The sequence below is a fragment of the Lepisosteus oculatus genome, chromosome 14, assembly GCF_040954835.1.
Source record: "Lepisosteus oculatus isolate fLepOcu1 chromosome 14, fLepOcu1.hap2, whole genome shotgun sequence".
NCBI classification, from domain to species: Eukaryota; Metazoa; Chordata; class Actinopteri; order Semionotiformes; family Lepisosteidae; genus Lepisosteus; species Lepisosteus oculatus.
This window is the reverse complement of record NC_090709.1, coordinates 30591736-30609788: the sequence shown is the minus strand read 5'-3', so window position 1 is coordinate 30609788 and position 18053 is coordinate 30591736. Positions and strand designations below refer to the sequence as shown.

The 18053-nt window shown below is 38.2% G+C and overlaps 3 non-coding genes and 1 pseudogene across 3 annotated transcripts; 3 read left to right on the top strand and 1 right to left on the bottom strand.

Annotated features, from left to right (window-relative positions):
- LOC138242338 (zinc finger protein 850-like) overlaps positions 1-18053 on the top strand; it is a 1462105-nt pseudogene that overhangs the window by 1422409 nt on the left and 21643 nt on the right.
- trnaw-cca (transfer RNA tryptophan (anticodon CCA)) lies at positions 1126-1197 on the bottom strand. The gene has a single exon. It is a non-coding gene; the product is annotated as a tRNA-Trp (tRNA).
- trnay-gua (transfer RNA tyrosine (anticodon GUA)) lies at positions 7683-7770 on the top strand. Its single transcript is given in 2 exon segments — positions 7683-7719; positions 7735-7770. It is a non-coding gene; the product is annotated as a tRNA-Tyr (tRNA).
- Positions 8940-9011, top strand: trnaw-cca (transfer RNA tryptophan (anticodon CCA)). Its single transcript has one exon. It is a non-coding gene; the product is annotated as a tRNA-Trp (tRNA).

The window sequence follows — 18053 nt, the reverse complement described above, 5'->3', positions numbered from 1 at the left end:
GCACTTTTCATGTCCAATGCTCTTGACATCTCCCAAGGGCGGCAGAGTTCATTTACCACACTTTTCCTTTCTTTCTTCTTTCTGTACTCTTTGATGAAACAAAACGAGAAATCATGTAAGGGAAAATGTCTTTTTTTCATGGAGAAAACATGCACAAGGAAATGTGTTTAGAAGAAGTGAGTTAACATGAAAAGTGACGTAATTTACCGGAGCAAATGCTCACCAAGCAAGATCTGCTTTACTACAAGAGAGACGTAGAGTGAAAGACGTGATCATTTCACGCCGTTGTGGAACGAAACACTTTTGTCTTGGAATTCTAAATCAATTAGAAATTCAGAGCGACACATAAAGGCTTTGTCTGCTTAAAAATGATGATTTTTTAAAACTAAAAAAAAATGTAGAAAACACGTTTCTCACTTAGAAATTTAAGATGGGGGTGGGGTATTACTGGTAGCGGCACTGAACTCACCATGGTGCAATTAATTTACGTGACGGGCTAGTGGTTTAATGGATAACGCGTCTGATTTCGGTTTATAAGATTGTCGATTCGACTTCTACCGGGGCTGTGTGATTCAAATCAGGCTCCTCAGAAATAGATGTCCGTTATGTAAATGAACCCCACCTGAAAGCAAACGTTGGGTCTGGGTTCCTTTCTTTCCTGCATGAAATAGCAAATCGTTACAAAAAAAAAAACACCAACTAATGTCCAATAGTTAGTCATTTAAGTAAACATGAATATACTGTAAGGTCTTGGTACATGGGAGTGGATTTCAACCACAATTAAAAGAAGGGCAAATTATAATTACAGGCTTCAGACACTTTTTCATACAAAAGTGACCAAACACTCCCTAACTTTCAGGTTTGCTTGAACCTGTAACAGAAAAGCGGTTTGAAACTTCCATTCTCTGATGTCACTGTCTCTAAAGTCGGACGTGATGTTTCGCGGATGTGCAGTGTGCCTTTTCTCTTGTCGTGTTCAAGATGAAATGCTGCATAAGTTCCTGACTGGGTGTTCTGTACTGTTCTGTTATTTCGTTCGGATTACCTAGGTGGTGTACAGCTAAAACCCGACTGCATGGTGTAAATTCCGAGTTCGACACCAGCAGCACCTGCAAACACATCAGCTGACCTCAACGTGATTTGAACACGCAACCTTCTGATCTGGAATCAGACGCACTACCATTGCACCACAAGGTCACTTGCGACAAGTGCTTTTAATTCACCCAAAGAGAAAAATCAGCGTCCCTGAAAAATATTGTTTTCATTCTCTCCTGTGAGGAGCGCCGCTCTTCCAACGAGGGTCTCTTCTTCCCAGACCACAGATTATTCATCCCGCCTGGCTCTCTCACAGAGAGCAGACACACCGTCTCCACTAATGTGTTTACTACATCTATAGATCTGACCCCCTACAGCCCCGATATTCCTGGACAGGATATTTACCACCAGCCTGGTGAACTTCTCATCTTGACCTCTCCCAGGAGGAGCACAATTAACACAGAATCCTCTCTCCATTTAGCAAATAACACAAAACACTGTTTACCTGTCAAGACAGAAAACCAGGCTGCTCCAGGTGAGGCTTAAACTCACAACCTCGGCATGAGTCCACTGAATATGTCATTTTACATGGCCTGAACCAGGAAAGAGGTTGGAAGTCAAGAAGTTATGGTTTTGTTTTAATACTTGCCTACTCTTTTAATTTTTTGGTCAAATCTTTTATTTGGGAGTACTTTCAGTGGATGTTAATCTTTGTCCCGATGCATGATTCTGGGCCATGGTGTGTCTTGAATAATGTTCTTATAGGCTTCAGTTTGGAAAAGTGCGGTCTTCAGAAGCTACCGAAACCGCTAATGGTTACATAACACTTAATGGAAAAGCAACGTTCGGGTTTGAAAAAAAATATTACTTGCTATGAATACAAACACTGTTACAGGAGGCGTGTTAGGGCTATTTTAGCTTAGATCATCAATTCATCTTACATTTCTTCTCCATCTATATCAACAGCGTCATCGCTACTGAGCACTAAAGGCAGGTCCTGGCAATACAATCTTCTTTAGAAAACATTTTTAAAACTATTTCCACTACCATACATAAAGTAAACGATACCGATTGCACGCAACTAATAAAATCTCTTATCCAGGGACGTTGTAGCTAGATGCAAATTCCAATCGAAAATGTATCAGCTTTAAAATTTTCTTTTGGATCCACAGGACGATCAGCATGAGTCTCAAAATATACCTGTGTTTGATTGTACAGCATAGATTGTACAGCATGTATGTTTACATTTATGTTAAAATTAAGGTAAATATATCAAAATATCAACATCCAACTTCACAGTGCTAACGTACTGTAACAGTGCTTGTCAAATTCTCAAACAAATCTGCGTTATATTTCTAAACTCTTTTAGCAGAGGACGCAACAGGAGTATAAATGATATCTCCCGCCAGCCATTCAAAGATACTTTTTCAAGGGTGAATATGGATTTCTGGGGAGTTGCGGTGTTGATCACTATTGGACTTCCCCGGTCTCAAGTGTTGTTGTTGGACACGGGCAAAAGACTCGCATTTTCTGCAAATATGAAGAGGGTTAAGGTTTCGGCTTTAGCGGAGACAGTGTTTACATTGACAATAATAAGAAGATCGTCCCTGGGTGGGTTTGAACCACCAACCTTTCAGTTAACAGCCAAACGTGCTCGCCGATTGCGCCACAGAGACTGATGAGAGAGGCTTTTCTCCATTCGCACCTTTCCGGTCAAAAAATAAACATTGCTTGCATTTTCTTGCCAGTCGGCAATATTCCTACTGCTCTGATAGCCAAGAATTACATTTCATTTTTCACAAGCTGTATGAATTTCTTGAAAAACAAGTTGTTGCAGAAAGGAAATGCATTCATGCTTTAAACTAAATCAAGCCCTATGCGGTTGTCCAAGATGGTAGTTTCTGCACAAAAAGACAGGAAGAAAGGCACAGCTGGGATGTGGAGCCAGGATCTCCAGTTAACGAGACAGGTACTTAAACCGACTCAGCTACGGTGCCGGCAGAATTCTCCTCTTTTATATCCGCTTGGACACACCGCTCTGAGCCATCTGCATTCACGAAGCCCTGAGTCTGCCGGCTGAGCAAGCTGCCTCCTTTACATGGAACAGGAGCCCTGACCATAAGAGAAACGAAGAGAAATGGCTTTTATTGGGCACTTTTCATGTCCAATGCGCTTGACATCTCCCAAGGGGGACAGAGTTCATTAACGACACTTTTCCTTTCTTTCTTCTTTCTGTACACTTTGATGAAACAAAACGAGAAATCATGTAAGGGAAAATGTCTTTTTTCATGGAGAAAACATGCACCGGGAAATGTTGTGTTTAGAAGAAGTGAGTTAACATGAAAAGTGACCTAATTTACCGGAGGAAATGCTCACCAAGCAAGATCTGCTTTACTACTAGAGAGAAGTAGAGTGAAAGACGTGATCATTTCACGCCGCTGTGGAATGAAACGCTTTTGTCTTGGAATTCTAAATCAATTAGAAATTCAGAGCGATACATAAAGGCTTTGTCTGCTTAAAAGTGATGATTTTTTAAAACTAAAAAAAAATGTAGAAAACACGTTTCTCACTTAGAAATTTAAGATGGGGGTGGGGTATTACTAGTAGCGGCACTGAACTCACCATGGTGCAATTAATTTACGTGACGGGCTAGAGGTTTAATGGATAACGCGTCTGATTTCGGTTTATAAGATTGTCGATTCGACTTCTACCGGGGGTTGTGTGATTCAAATCAGGCTCCTCAGAAATAGATGTCCGTTATGTAAATGAACCCCACCTGAAAGCAAACGTTGGGTCTGGGTTCCTTTCTTTCCTGCATGAAATAGCAAATCGTTACAAAAAAAAAAACACCAACTAATGTCCAATAGTTAGTCATTTAAGTAAACATGAATATACTGTAAGGTCTTGGTACATGGGAGTGGATTTCAACCACAATTAAAAAAGGGCAAATTATAATTACAGGCTTCAGACACTTTTTCATACAAAAGTGACCAAACACTTTCTAACTTTCAGGTTTGCTTGAACCTGTAAAAAAAAAAACAAGGTCTGAAACTTCCATTCTCTGATATCACTGTCTCTAAAGTCGGACATGATGTCGCTACCGTTGCACCACGAGGTCACTCGCCACATGTGCTTTTAATTCCCCCAAAGAGAATAACAGTAATGCTAGAATAACAGTAGTATTAAAACTACTACTACTACTGTTAATTCTCTAACAGTAACACTATAATTATATTTAATATTAACATGAATATGAACATTAAAACTAAAACTATCAGTAGCGCTATCATCATTAATACTCACATGAACACTAGCATTAAAACAACCAGTTGTACTCTCATTAATATTAATATGAATACACTAGTATTAGTATTTGTTGCTACCCATGACGTCACATCGCTCTTTGTGACGAACGCGATACACCTAGACGCGCACAGTGACATGGCGCCTGTCCCCGTGGTTACCATACTTATGATTTATAAACACTGGAAAAAATACATGTAAACTGTTACTTACATACATTTATCAACTTGGAATATATTTTTTTAGCTCTAGGATACAGTTACCTAAATAATAATAAGAATAATCATTGTTTAATTTCGGTTTGAACATTTTTTACACTAAACGCACTACAGTAATTGATCGATACAGTCTTTATTGACTGTTTTCTAGATATTTAGAACAGGATCAAAACCAGAAAAAGAATCAGTACTCACCAATCGGTGAAGCTAATTGTTTATTCTACGGTTTTTTAATTGAATTAATTGGTTTTCGATAGATAAGTGATCAATAACTCTCCTCCGTGCGCACCCTGTGCCTCCCGCGGTCTTGCTCTCTGATCCAGGCGCTCAGGCTGGTGTCTGTGATGTCACAGCGCTCTTTGTAACAGAGCAGAGCGCGTCTCCGCTGGAGGAGACTCCTGTCCGGAGCCTGGGGGGCTTTTCTTACAGATATAACATCCCCCCCAAAAAAGAACACACCGGGCTGTGAAGAGAAGCGAATCATAACAGTTGTAAAAGGAGAGCGACAAACCAAGGAATGAAATTCATTAAACAGGAAAAAAAATAGTTTACTTCACAGATTAATGTGTTACAAGGCGTACCCGTGTGGAGCAGTAGAGAACGAGCACAAGTCCCTGTAATAAGTGCTTTTAAATGTTTTAAACGAATCATCAGAGTATAGAAGCCAGGAGGTTTTATTTCCAGCCTGCTCTCAGTTCCATAGGTAGTCTGATTACCTGTTACAATAATTCATCTAATTGTAAATTTATAAGACTGTGAGACACCTGTGAGAGACATATGAGAGCTGGTGATTCCCTGGGCTGGTGTGGAATCACACACAGACAGGCCTTCTTCTGTGTGATCTGAGTCCCACTGCTGAGAGCTACAGACTGGTTAACTGGTCACTACTGTAGACACGACCATCGGCCCATTGGCTACTAATAATCAATATACAGTGTACTGACCAAAGTGTCACTACTTGTGTTTATTACATAAAAAGATAATTCCACACTCACGTGTGTTATAAAACATTTATAAAACATGTTTGGAGACTGACATACAGTAAAGAAAGTAATACTGAAGGGCTGGAGGTCCTGGAAAGGGTTAATAGAAGCTTCTTGCTTCTGACCTGGAACAGAGTCCACAGCTGACAGATCAGTGAGTCTTGAGCCCAGTTCACAGAGAGGAGAACCAGGAGCTCTTCTCTGTCTCTAAGTGGCTGTGAGGAAGGAGAAAATGGGGAGATGTAACCTGATTCCAGGCTGTTCTGCCTGATATTATTCATGTAACAGCACTGATTGTCTGAATGTCCTCTGGTTCTGGATTGACGGATAAAAAGAAGTATGGAGCTTCTGTCCGATTGTCTCTGAGCTGTGAATCTGACTGAGAAGAGAATAATGATTTTTTATTCTGCCTCTGATAATTTTTCTGTTTGCCAAGTGGTGTTACATCCCCTTCAGAAACTCTGCACAGACTGTCAGAGTGAGAGAAAAGTAGAGAGATGGACAGATAAGAGCACACGCAGCGAGAGATACATACGTCTTGATTTACTTTGAACCAAGTGTTCATTTCCTTTGTGGAACAAGTTGTTTCTGAACTTCAAGAAATTCATACAACTTATATAAAATATAAGTCTTGCAAATCAGGACAGAAGAAATACCGCAAGAAAATGTCAGTGATTTTTCTCCTTTTAACGAAAAGTGGAGAAAAACAACGGCAGTGCATCTCCGTCGGCTTGATTTAGCTTAATACAAGTATTCACTTCATTTTCTGTGGATTACAGACTGCGAAAGATGAAATAAAGTTATTGGTTATTCATGGTCAGTGCAGAAGAAATACTGCCGGCTGGCAGGAAAATGTCAGTATTTTATAATTCTTTAACTACAAACGTGTGAACAGCAAAAAGCAACGGGAGTGTGTCTCTGTGCAGCTGTTAAATGAAGGGCTGGTGGTTCAAACCCACTAAGGGACGAGCTTCAGACTGTTCCGCTGTAACCATAATCTCTGCTAAAGCTTGATGGGATTTCTTCGCAAGCCCTCTTGAAATTTGCAGGAAATATCTATTTTACTCATGTGGAACTACAAGTAAACAATTAAGTACCTGTCAATGTCCAAGAAAACCATTTTCACGTGTGGAATTTTATCTTCAACTGGCTGTCAGGAGAATTCATTTATACACCCGTTGTATCCTTAGCAAAGTATCTTTTTTACATAACACGCTTTCGAGAAACAAACTGTGTATCTAGCTTTGTTAAATTAAAATCGGCACATCCCAGTTGGCAAAAGAAGTAGAATATACGACTATTAAACGCATACTTTAGACGTATAAATGTGCTCCGTAACTGGTCTACAATGAAATTCTAGTATACGTATATTGTTATATGTCAATTAGACATCTATGATTATATATAAATGGTTGGAGTTCTATTATACGGATAAATTTAGAGGACTAATATACATATATAGTTAAAGGTCTATTATACATCAAATAAATATTTTATAGGTGTAGAAACTAGTAAATAAAGCCAATGATTTGTTTTAGAAATTTATTCTTAAAATATACAATTATTCACACCTGAAAAATATGTAGTTCAAATTATACATTATATACAATATTGTAATCAACAAATGGCTAATCATCATAAAAACACAACTAGTAAATTTCAGTTACAAATTCTAGTAAAATGGCAATATATATTGTAATGACAAACAAACTAATCACATGATCCCGCTAATATTTAACTCAAAACCACATTTCGATTCAAATATAAATTTTAACATTTACAACTTCTATATTTCCACGAAAATATAATTAATGTAGCACAAACGCTACTTTCTAAAAAAGACAGAATGAAACTGTTTGTTTTGTGTTTCATGGTGATCCTCCTCTCGATACTAATGCAATGTTTAATATGATCCCTCGAGAAACAAAAAGGAGTCCATTTCCGCCTGGAATGATTGATGCCCCATCAAACATTTTGTAATATCCCCGGAAGTTTATACAGTAGAATCCTGGTTCGTGGCTTAAATTCAAGGTAAACAAGACTAAGGAAACGAGTTGGAAACTTGATGTCGAACTGGGATTTAAATCACCCGGAACATTTCACTACATTGGGCAGTATGTGCTAGGGAGCATTGCTTGACATCCCTTCGATAGCTCAGTTGGTAGCGCGGAGGACTGTAGTGGAGTCAGCAGGGAATCCTTAGGTCGCTGGTTCGGTTCCGGCTCGAAGGAAGGTGCTTTTTGTGTACTTTAATCAAAGAGTAAAAAGAGCGAATCTTTTTCTCTCAGACATTGATCAAAAGCTCAATAAACGACGAAGCAGAGGCTCCTGTTCCAAAGTCAGCCCACGTCTGATTGTCTTGTTTTGGCCAATATCTGATCTTTGAATTAAGGGAATACTCTGTTTGCTTTGTAATTAAAAAAAAAACATACAGTACAAATGTCAATTTCATTTTGGTTTCAAGATCGCAATTTAGTGTGAAACATAAAAGCCAGCTGGATAAGCTTTATTAATTTCCCTCACGGGATCAATAAAGTATCTATCTATCTACGTCATTTACAATGGCCTTTCAACTAATAGCCCGTGCAGGGATCAAACCCTAGCTGTTGGTACACTACGAGTTGCGTAAGGCTCTGTAACGCGCAGATGAGAAACTAACTTCTGCTTCTTCATTATATACACAGTGAGCTATATATATGCGAGCTTACTGCCTCCTACGGGCTCTGTATTTGTTAGCGATACAAGACCGGCCGTGGAGAAATGAAGTGAGGAGGGTGTGTACGTTAAAAGGCTCGTAGCGTCCCTGGAAGGGCTCAAACCACCACCCTTTTGGTTAACAACTGAGCCACAAAGACGCATGTACAGCTTAACACTTCTCGGTCTCAGTGAAAGTGATACACTCCGTAAAATTTCCAGAGATTAATTTATTTTAAAAGGAAAATCACCAACATCGGCCGAGATCTACTGGAGTTTTTTCATTCTATACTGCGATTTCTGAAGGGTACCCTGTGAAAATACGAGTTTTGACGAGAAGGGATGGACATATAAGGTCAAAAGGCTTGGGGAATTGAACTTTAAGGTGAAGACTGCGGGTTCAGTAGCAGCAGAACCTGATCAGTATCAGTTGACTCCGATATACTTTGAAAATGAACTTGGGGATTTAGAGTCAGACGTGCTACCGTTGCACCATGGGGTACTTAATTTAAAAAAATAGAAAAAACAATCAGTGTTCCTGGATCTGTAATTGAGAACAACACCTGCACAAGAGCTGCGCAGGAAGAATAAAATGTGGTCTGGGAAGAAAAGACTCTCTTCGGAAGAGCTGCGCACTTCACATGAGATTTTTTTTTTGTGAAGCTGATTTGTCTCCTTTGGGGAATTCAAAGGCACGGACAGCCGTGACTTCGTGGCGCAACGGTAGCGCGTCTGACTCCAGATCAGAAGGCTGCGTGTTCAAATCACGTCGAGGTCAGCTGTTACTTTTTCAGGTTCTGCTGGTCCTGAACACGGAATTCACACCATGCAGTTGAGTTCTATCTGTACACCACATAGATTAGTACATAGAGCAGTACAGGACACGCAGTGTGGAGCTCACAGAGGCTTACAGTCTCCAGCATTGGAGTGAAGGGGAAAAAAAGAACTTTGTATTTTTTTAAGAGAAAAGGCACAGTTCACATCTGCTTAACATCACGTCCAACTTTAGAGACAGCTACATCAGATAATGGAATCCCGGAAGTTTCAGATAACTTTTTTTAATACAGGTTCAAGCAAACCTGAAAGTTAATGAGTTTCCGGACACTTTTGTTTTATTAAAAAGTGTCTGAAGCCTGAAAATGTAATTTGAAAAAAAAACCGCTATTGGACATTAGCAGGTGCTTTTTGTAACGATTTGCTATTTCATGCTGGAAAACAAAGGAAACAGACCCAACGTTTGCTTTCAGGTGCGGTTCATTACATAATATACATCTATTACTGAGGAGCTTGAATAAAATTTACACAAGCCAGGTAGAAGTCGAACCTACAATCCTATGATCCGAAATCAGACGCGTTGTTTATTAAACCGCTGGGATTTCACATACCCTGAATTTCCCCATAGTGTGCTCAGCGCCGCTACTAGTAATGCACCGCTCCGTCTAAAATTTCAAAGTGAGAAACATGTGTTTTCTGATTTTTTATGAGTTTTAAAATATAATCTCTTTAAATCAGACAAGGGGTTTATGTTTCGCACTGAAATTCCGATTGACTGAGAATTCAAAGAAATACTGTTTTCTTTCACAACACCGTATAATTATCACATCCACCAGACTCTCCAACCTCTCCAGACCTTGCTGGTTGAGCAATTGCTCCGATAAATTAGGTCACGTATCATGTTAAATCATTTCTTCTCAACACAACATTTCCTGGTGCACGTTTTCTCTATGAAAAAAGACATTTTTCCCTTGCACGATTTCTCGTTTTTTTATCAAAGCTAGTGTCGCAAAAGAACTCTGTCGCCCTTGGGAGATATCAAACGCATTGGGCATGAAAATGCCAGATTAAAGCCAGTTCTCTTCGTTTCTCAGTGTCGGGGCTGCTATGTAAAAGAGGCAATTTGTTCTGAGCGCAGGTTCAGCGCTTACTGAACGCAGATGTCTCAGAGCGGTGTGTCCAAGCGGCTGTAAAAGGGGATGGTTGTCCTGTCACCATAGCCTAGTTGGTTAAAGCGCTTCTCTGTTAAACAAAAGAACCGGGATTCAAATCCCAGCCGTGTCTTTCTTCCTATCTTGTAGTACAGAACGTATCATTTCGGGCAATCACAAAGGGCTTGATTTCGTTAAATGCATGTGTTCATTTCCTTTCTGGAAAACTTGTTTTTGATTAAATTCACACAGCTTGCGAAAACTGAAATTCAATTCTTGGTTATCAGTGCAGAAGAAATATTACCGTCTGGCAAAATAAACGGTAAGAGAGCTTTTTTTTTAACCGAAAACTTGGCGCAATCGGTTAGCGCATTTGGCTTTTAACTGAAAGGTTGGTGGTTCGAGTCCACCCAGGGATGGGATTCTTCTGCAGTATAAACGTTGTCTTAAGTCAATTGGATTTCTCAGCGAAACCATAACCATTTTAATATATGCAGGAAATGCGAGTGTTTAACACGTGTCAGGGTCACCGGGAAATGTCCAATAATGCCCAACATTGCAACTCCCCAGAAAAAATTATCGTCGAATCTTCATTTATACTCCAGTTGAATCCTCTGCTGAAATATTTTAAAAATACAATGCAGGTTTGTTTGATAACTTGACAAGCATTGTTACGATAGCACTGTGCAGTTGGATTTTGATATTTTGACATATTTACCTTAATTTTAAACATACATACTATACAGTCTATTGTAATTTTAAAATAAGTTAGCTGAGGATGTAAAGGGGTGAAAGGGAAAGGTCAGAGGGTATAGTAAAAACAAGGATTAGGTTAGGATTGGTGGAGGTGGTAGGGGTGTTGATGGTTTTTCTCTGTAGAGGATGATTGAGTTTTTTATCCTTCTCTGAAGTGAGAAATTGGAAGAGTTGGGAGTTGAGGGATCTGATGAGGTTAGTTATAAAAGGAAGTTGATGTGGAGCTGTTAGCCGTAAAACTTCCTAAAGTCTTTAAACTGCAGTAAGCAAAGATAAAGGAAATTATCTTTGCTTACAGCCCTGTCTTTCTCACACCTGAAGAAGGCTCCACGGCCAACACGTTATGTTTCCTTTCTTCTCTTTTCAGCATGGAATAATCCTTTACTTTTTCCTATGCAGCCTACGCATGCTGACACAGCTACCCACCTGATATATAACATTCCTATAATCACAACTATGAATGTCCACTGTGGGTATTTTTTCCATTATTATTTATTTTGGCATTGAAGCATATTTTATGTAATACTGAAGTGTCATAATCACTGAAAAACATATTTTTTCATTTAGAAAGAATTAAAAAAATATAAATCACTATGAATTACATTTAACCTGTTCTGATCTAGGTTTTCTATATACTTTAACATGCCATGTTCAGAATGTCACAACGCAGAAATGCAACAGTGAAGTTTTGTAATTACAAATGTTCGTGATGAGTGATTTTGTCTCTCTTACCTTAGTGTCAGAATACTAAGATGTTTTGGTAACGAGGAAGGAGGGAAAAAGTAATTCAGCAGAAGGGGTGCTATTTTGTTGACTATAAATCCTCACATGCCATGTTCAGAGGGTCATATTAAAAAAATGGTACAGTAAATTTTCTTATGCTTCATGATTTTCATAATTTGTTACATTGTGTCTCACACCTTTGTGTCAGAATTCTGAGATGTTTTTTTCTAAACAGGGGCCATCGCAATACAACAGAAAGAGCAATTAGCTTTTCCCTATAAATTCTCTCATGCCACATTCAGAGGGTCATATTTTAAAAATGGTACAGCAACATTTCCTGAAGTTCAGGATTTTGAGAGTCTGTTACACTGTGTCTCACACCTCAGTGGCAGAATTATGAGACGATTTTATAATCAGGAGGGAGGGTCATAGCAATAAGCAGAAAGTGTCATCACCCTTTGCTCATCCTCCGTTAACCATATATTCTCATATGCCATGTTCTAAATGTCCCATTTTAAACTGCTATAATAACATTTCTTGCAAAATGCAAGATTTTGAGACTTTGAGAATTCACGTTTTGCCTTTGTCTTATTTACTTGTTGTCTAACATGCCAGTTTGTGTTATTGTGAGTTTTGAAAATTGGTTTTCGATTTTCTGAAATGTGTTTCATACAAAAATGCAATTTGGATAATCATTACTTACATATTCCCCTTTACTGAGGATATGTGCAGTAATCAACTCGGATTAGTATTTTTAAAAATGACTATAGAGAGCCATCTACAGGCGAAAGGCGGCATAACATCACAGCAGCAGCACTTAAGGTGGAACGAAAAACGCGAATAAGAAGCTGGCGAATAAGCAGCCAACTTCAGCCTCGTTAATGCAGCAGGATTGGGTGAGGTAGAAAAATATTTCTTCCTCTGAATCCTAACATTTTTGTAGGTGTTCTAGGACTTCTCGCCCCAGATAAAGCTGCCAATACATCACTTATTTCTACTCCATCAATATCAGCAGTGTTATCAGTACTGAGCCCTAAGTGTAGGTCCTGTCATCATATAAAAACTTGAACGTATCGACTGCATTCACCTGAAAAAATCTGATAAAATTGAAAAATACATCGGAAACAAATTTGCACTGTTTTTTTTTTCAGATCCAGAAGAGAATCATCATGAAACTCAAAACAGACCTGTTTTTAATTCTTTCCAGGAGGAAAGATTATTCAGATGCAAACATGGGTCCAAAATCAATGTACTCACCTATCGCTGTTGCTTCTTCAAATCCTTCAACTGAACGTCGATATTGAGGGATGATTTCATACAAATTTTGGTTTTCTTTTAAAGCAAATTTTATTAAAATATGAGCCTCTATTATAGTTGTCTTGGATGTTTCGCAAGGTATAATAGACCCCCTTGTGCCCTCTGCTAAAATATTATAAAATACAACATTCTTTATATATATATAGAACAGCATTTATGGTTACATGTATATTAAAATTAAGATAAATATACAAAAGTATTGAAATACAAATGTACAGTCCTAACATAATCATGCTGTCCAACTGTCTTTTTTGCTTTTCAAGTTCTCCAACAAATCTGTGTTGTAATTTTAAATATTTTAACTAAGGGTGCAACGAGAGTATAAATGAATTCTCCCGCCAACCATTTGAAGGTCAAAGTCCGTGACTGAATACGATTCCCTTGAATGTTGGCCATGACTGGTCATTCCCAGTGATAATGACTAATGTACTCACTTGTTTACTTGTTGTAGTTCGTCACACAAAAAAACTGCATTTCCTGCAAATATCAAGTGGGTTAAGGTTTTACTAAGAAATCCAATTAAGTAGAATAATGAGAAATGGGCTCGAACCACTAACCTTTCAATTAACAGCTCCCAGAGACTCACGTGCATCCCTTTTCTCCATTTCCAAGCTTTTGGTAAAAAAAATACTTTATTCTTGCCGCCCTGTGATATTTGTTTTGCACTGATAAGCAAGATCTGTGTTTCATCTTTCGCAAGCTGTATGAATTTCATGAAAAGCAAGTTGTTCTAGAAAGAAAATGAAAACTTGCATTTAACAAAATCAAGCCGCACGTGATCATCCATAGTGATACATTCTATAAGACAAGACAGGAAGAAAGACACCACTGGGATTTGAACTCAAGATCTCCTGTTTAATAGGAAAACGCATTAACCAAATCAGCCAAAGTGCTGTCAGAGTATTAACATCATGTCTGATGTCAGTGATTGCAGCTGACTATCGCTGGAGGACAGTTCACTGTGAACAACTCAGCCTGCATAATGAGGGGAAGAGACCGGCCTCTGTGATGCACTATAGAGTTACACTAACCTTCTGCCCTACTGTTCTCTGCTGCATTCTACCCTAGCAGATAAATATTGGTTTCCATGCGTGTAAGGTTTCTTTTTTTTTGTCAAATATTTTCAAGCATATTTTTGCTGTTGAAAATAAGTGGTTTGTGGTTTTGAGTGTTGTGTTCCTCTTCCCTTAGTGTCACCCAAAGTGATACATTGTGCTTTGGCAATTCTTCAGGCTATAGTGTTAAGAGGAGCTCAGTTGAATTAGTTTGCATAAAGTATTTATTTTCCTTTTAATCCTTTAAAGCATATTACATTGTCAATACATTGTATCTTTCTTCTTACTAATTGTCATCATTTTTTTTCTGGCTTGATCTCGTAATCAGATATTTCAGAATCTTCCTTAAAAACTAGTAAAAGAAGTGGGACAGATTCATGCACATTAAAAAATATGAAAGGGTAGCAGGACACAGTAACCACCAAACATCTCGTAGATTATGAATGTGCCTAAAATATTTCAGTACTTTAGAGGGTTCTGCCAGTTTAGATGTTGTACTGTGCCTGTCTGATTTATCAAATGTGTCATTTAAATCTCCCGTCATTTCTATATCAGTCTCGCAGTAAAGATTGCAATTCATCCCAAAATGCCAAGTTTCCCACTGATGATACGTACAAAGAAATTAATGTACATTTTCCCCTAAAATCAACCAATTTAAAATCAAATGCATCCCTCCTCATCTGCTGTTGGAGAGAAAAATGTCAGAATAAATACAGATTTTAGAAGTCAGGAGCATTGATAGTCCTATTTTAAAATTATGCTAAAATGCTCAATATATTAAAAAAGTTCTATAAAATGCAAAAAAAAATAAAACATATTAAAACAAGGTAAAAAGAAATGATACACAGTTATAAAGATCAGGAATTATCAATTTGAAGTTACAATCCACTTACAATATGCCAAAAATGGCAAGGATATGTAAAACAGGTGTATACATTTTTTTTAAAATAAAACAAGTTAAAAATAAATACTAAATACTTTTAAAATTAAAAGTGTTTCGTGTTGTTGGTGTTTCGTGTGATTTAGCGAAATGAAAAAATATTCAATTTTAAAACGGCAAGAGCTCGTATGAAAAAAATAGTTCGTAAGTATCTTTGTTGTAACAGCTGCGCCAGAACTAGTGTATTCATATACATCAGAAAAGTACCTGAACTTGACTGGTTTATATTCAGTTATGTGCATTGGGAACAAAAGGGAGACTTACATGGATTTTATTAGGTTTTAGGAATCAGAAAATGTATTTTTACACGTTTATGCCTACGAGCAGAAATAACTTCCTGCTTTCAGCGCTTTAATTGTTTCCGCTTGTAATCTCGAACAGAGAAACCCAGTACTGACTCAGTTCCTGGGATTTAAGAGGGATGTATGAAGACAGTAAAGGGGAGTTTTTTTTCCCGCTGTAGAAGGCGGTGTGACGAGTCTGGAGGGAGGAGACGCGCATTCCGCACGGGGAGCGCAGAGCAATGAGTTTCACCTGCAGCTCGCCGAGTCCTGTCCTATATAACCGCTGAGCCCGGACACACACAGCGTCTTCAGCCAGTGTTGGGGATGCACTATATCAATAGTTTTTTTTTTATGCAGAAGCTGGGATTCTTTTGCTTTTATAATAATAATAATAATTAGTGGATTATTGGAGTTAGTGGTTACTATGCTAAACTGGCGCGAATGGCGCTTCTATTTCTTCTGTCTGCTCAAACACTGCTGGGCAAAGTTTAAATTAAAACCCTTTTTCTGAAACATTGAGTGTGAGGGGTAACAGGTGGAGTTTAAAGCCAAATAAAGGGCTGTATTGGATTTGGTAGTAGATTGCGTGAGTGACGAGTAACGAGCTCGATCAGACCCAAACTCCATACGTGCGGTAAAGAGAAGAGTACAGATGCAGCCATTCAAAATGGGTGGGGTATTCCGCAGCATACCCCGGTAGGCGTGTCGCGGTGTCACGCAGTATCACGCGGTTAATCGCGTCATTTGATGCCATGCCGGAAACTATCCGCGTCACCTTGTAAAACCGCCGGGGGGAGCTTAACCTCTCATGTACAGCATTTGAGCTTTTAATTTTGAACTGTGTATTACAGCATGTTAATCATCAGTCATTAAAATGTTCGTATATTTTATTAAAGCAAGATTGCTCAGTTGGACAAAAATACACAACCTACCTTTATCGGAAATATTTATGCATCAAAGCCTTTACCGAAGATGTTACTAATAGTATTAATAATGAATGATTTTGGACAAGCTGTATACTCAAAGTATAATTTCTTTAGCACATTTGTACAAGCACTTGGAATCTGTCCAAGCCATACTTTGTCAGGCATTTTGTTTTACTTCAACGGGCATAAAAACTCCCTTGCTTTTAACAGGGCGTTTCATAATTTCTAACTACGAAAATGATTTAAAATGCGACACCTATCATTCAACTAGAGCTCAAAATATCACAAGGATCCTCAAGAGCACAGCAAAGACTGTATTAAAAGATACTTGTATGTATCAACGCTTTCTTTTCCGTATACCAGATTTTATGGAATCACTTCAGAAGGGTGTCAGCCAGTCAGATTCCAGGAATCGGTACTTTAAAGGAAAAATACACACTGGTATTCCATTTCTCCCTAACGATTTTAAGCATCCAAGTATTTAACTAGCATGTGAAATAGCATGTGAAAAAGTGGTAGTTTTAAGCTTTTCTGCTAATATAATATGGAATCGCGTATCAAAAAAATTGAATAACGATATGATTATATTCGTGTACTGCGACAGGGCTGTGTAGGGCTGTTTCGCCTCTCTCTTCATGTGACTTCCCTTGTAGCCTACTGGTCTACGTGCCCGATTACCAACTCACGGGTTGTGTGTTCAAATCCAGCTGGTGCTGGACTTTTCTCTTAACAAACATTACTTCAAAAAAATAGAATAGCGATAGTATGGACAGTCAATTGACTTTTTTATTTCAAAATATCACAACATGATCGATTCTAAGTCATTTTTGATAACAATGAATAGTCACCTTCTTGCCTTCTGACAACGGTCCCTGCTTCTGCTTCCTGGTTCTATTGTGTGTGTGTGTAATAGAGTAAATTTTTATAGAGAAATGGAGGCTGGACAGTATGTGTTACAATATAAACATTTATATTGATTTAAATCGCAAACGTGTGTTTAATTATGTGTTTTTTTTATCATAATCAGGCTAATGCAACATAAATTGATATAGTATCTTTGTCTTCTAAGTATCTTAATAAACTTTCAGCATAACTTTCTACCCGTTTAGATTTATATCTCTTGGGATTTTGGGATCAAACGTGGAAGGATTAGATTGTAATCATTTTTATTTTTCAAGTACGTTTTAGAAAAGTGTAATCTATACCTGCCCAGACTGAACGCCTTCCTATACCCCACCTTTCATTCCTGTAATGCTCTTCCCCACGCACCCCAGCCGGGCGCTCTTCGGCCTCTGCCTGGGGCGAATGTATATTTTGATATTTACACCCGGCGCGGCACCGAGGGAGCGTCTGCATTTAAAACTTAGTTTTTAAAATTAGTCAAGCAATATGAAGCATCTCCTTTTACTTTTAAGTCCCTTAAATACATTGAGCACAGCTTTCTCACCACTTAAGATTGCTTTTTGATACCATCCTTACACGAAGCAGAAACTTTCCGATGACATACAGTACAAGTGGAAAGATTACAGATTTTAATCGTCTTTAATTTTGTTACGTTATACGTTTCATCTAAACAAACACCACAAAACTATTCTCGATTGTATGTCTGAATGTTATGTTACACCTACAGTAGTTCACTGCTTTAAATACATCGAATTAAGAAAGTTATGTGTAGCACTTTAGATCTTTTTTTCTGAACCAGGGAAAATCTGATCATGTTTCTCTATAACAATAATAAACTTTATTTAACATTTCACCTTTAAAAGTGGCATCTCAAAGCAATAAAGTAGATGGAAAAACAGTTAAAAGGGACCAAAGTAAATACCAGACAAACGCAAATGCGTTTTTAATAAAATGCTTTTATTCATTCAGCAGAGAGTGAGAGGGACATCCA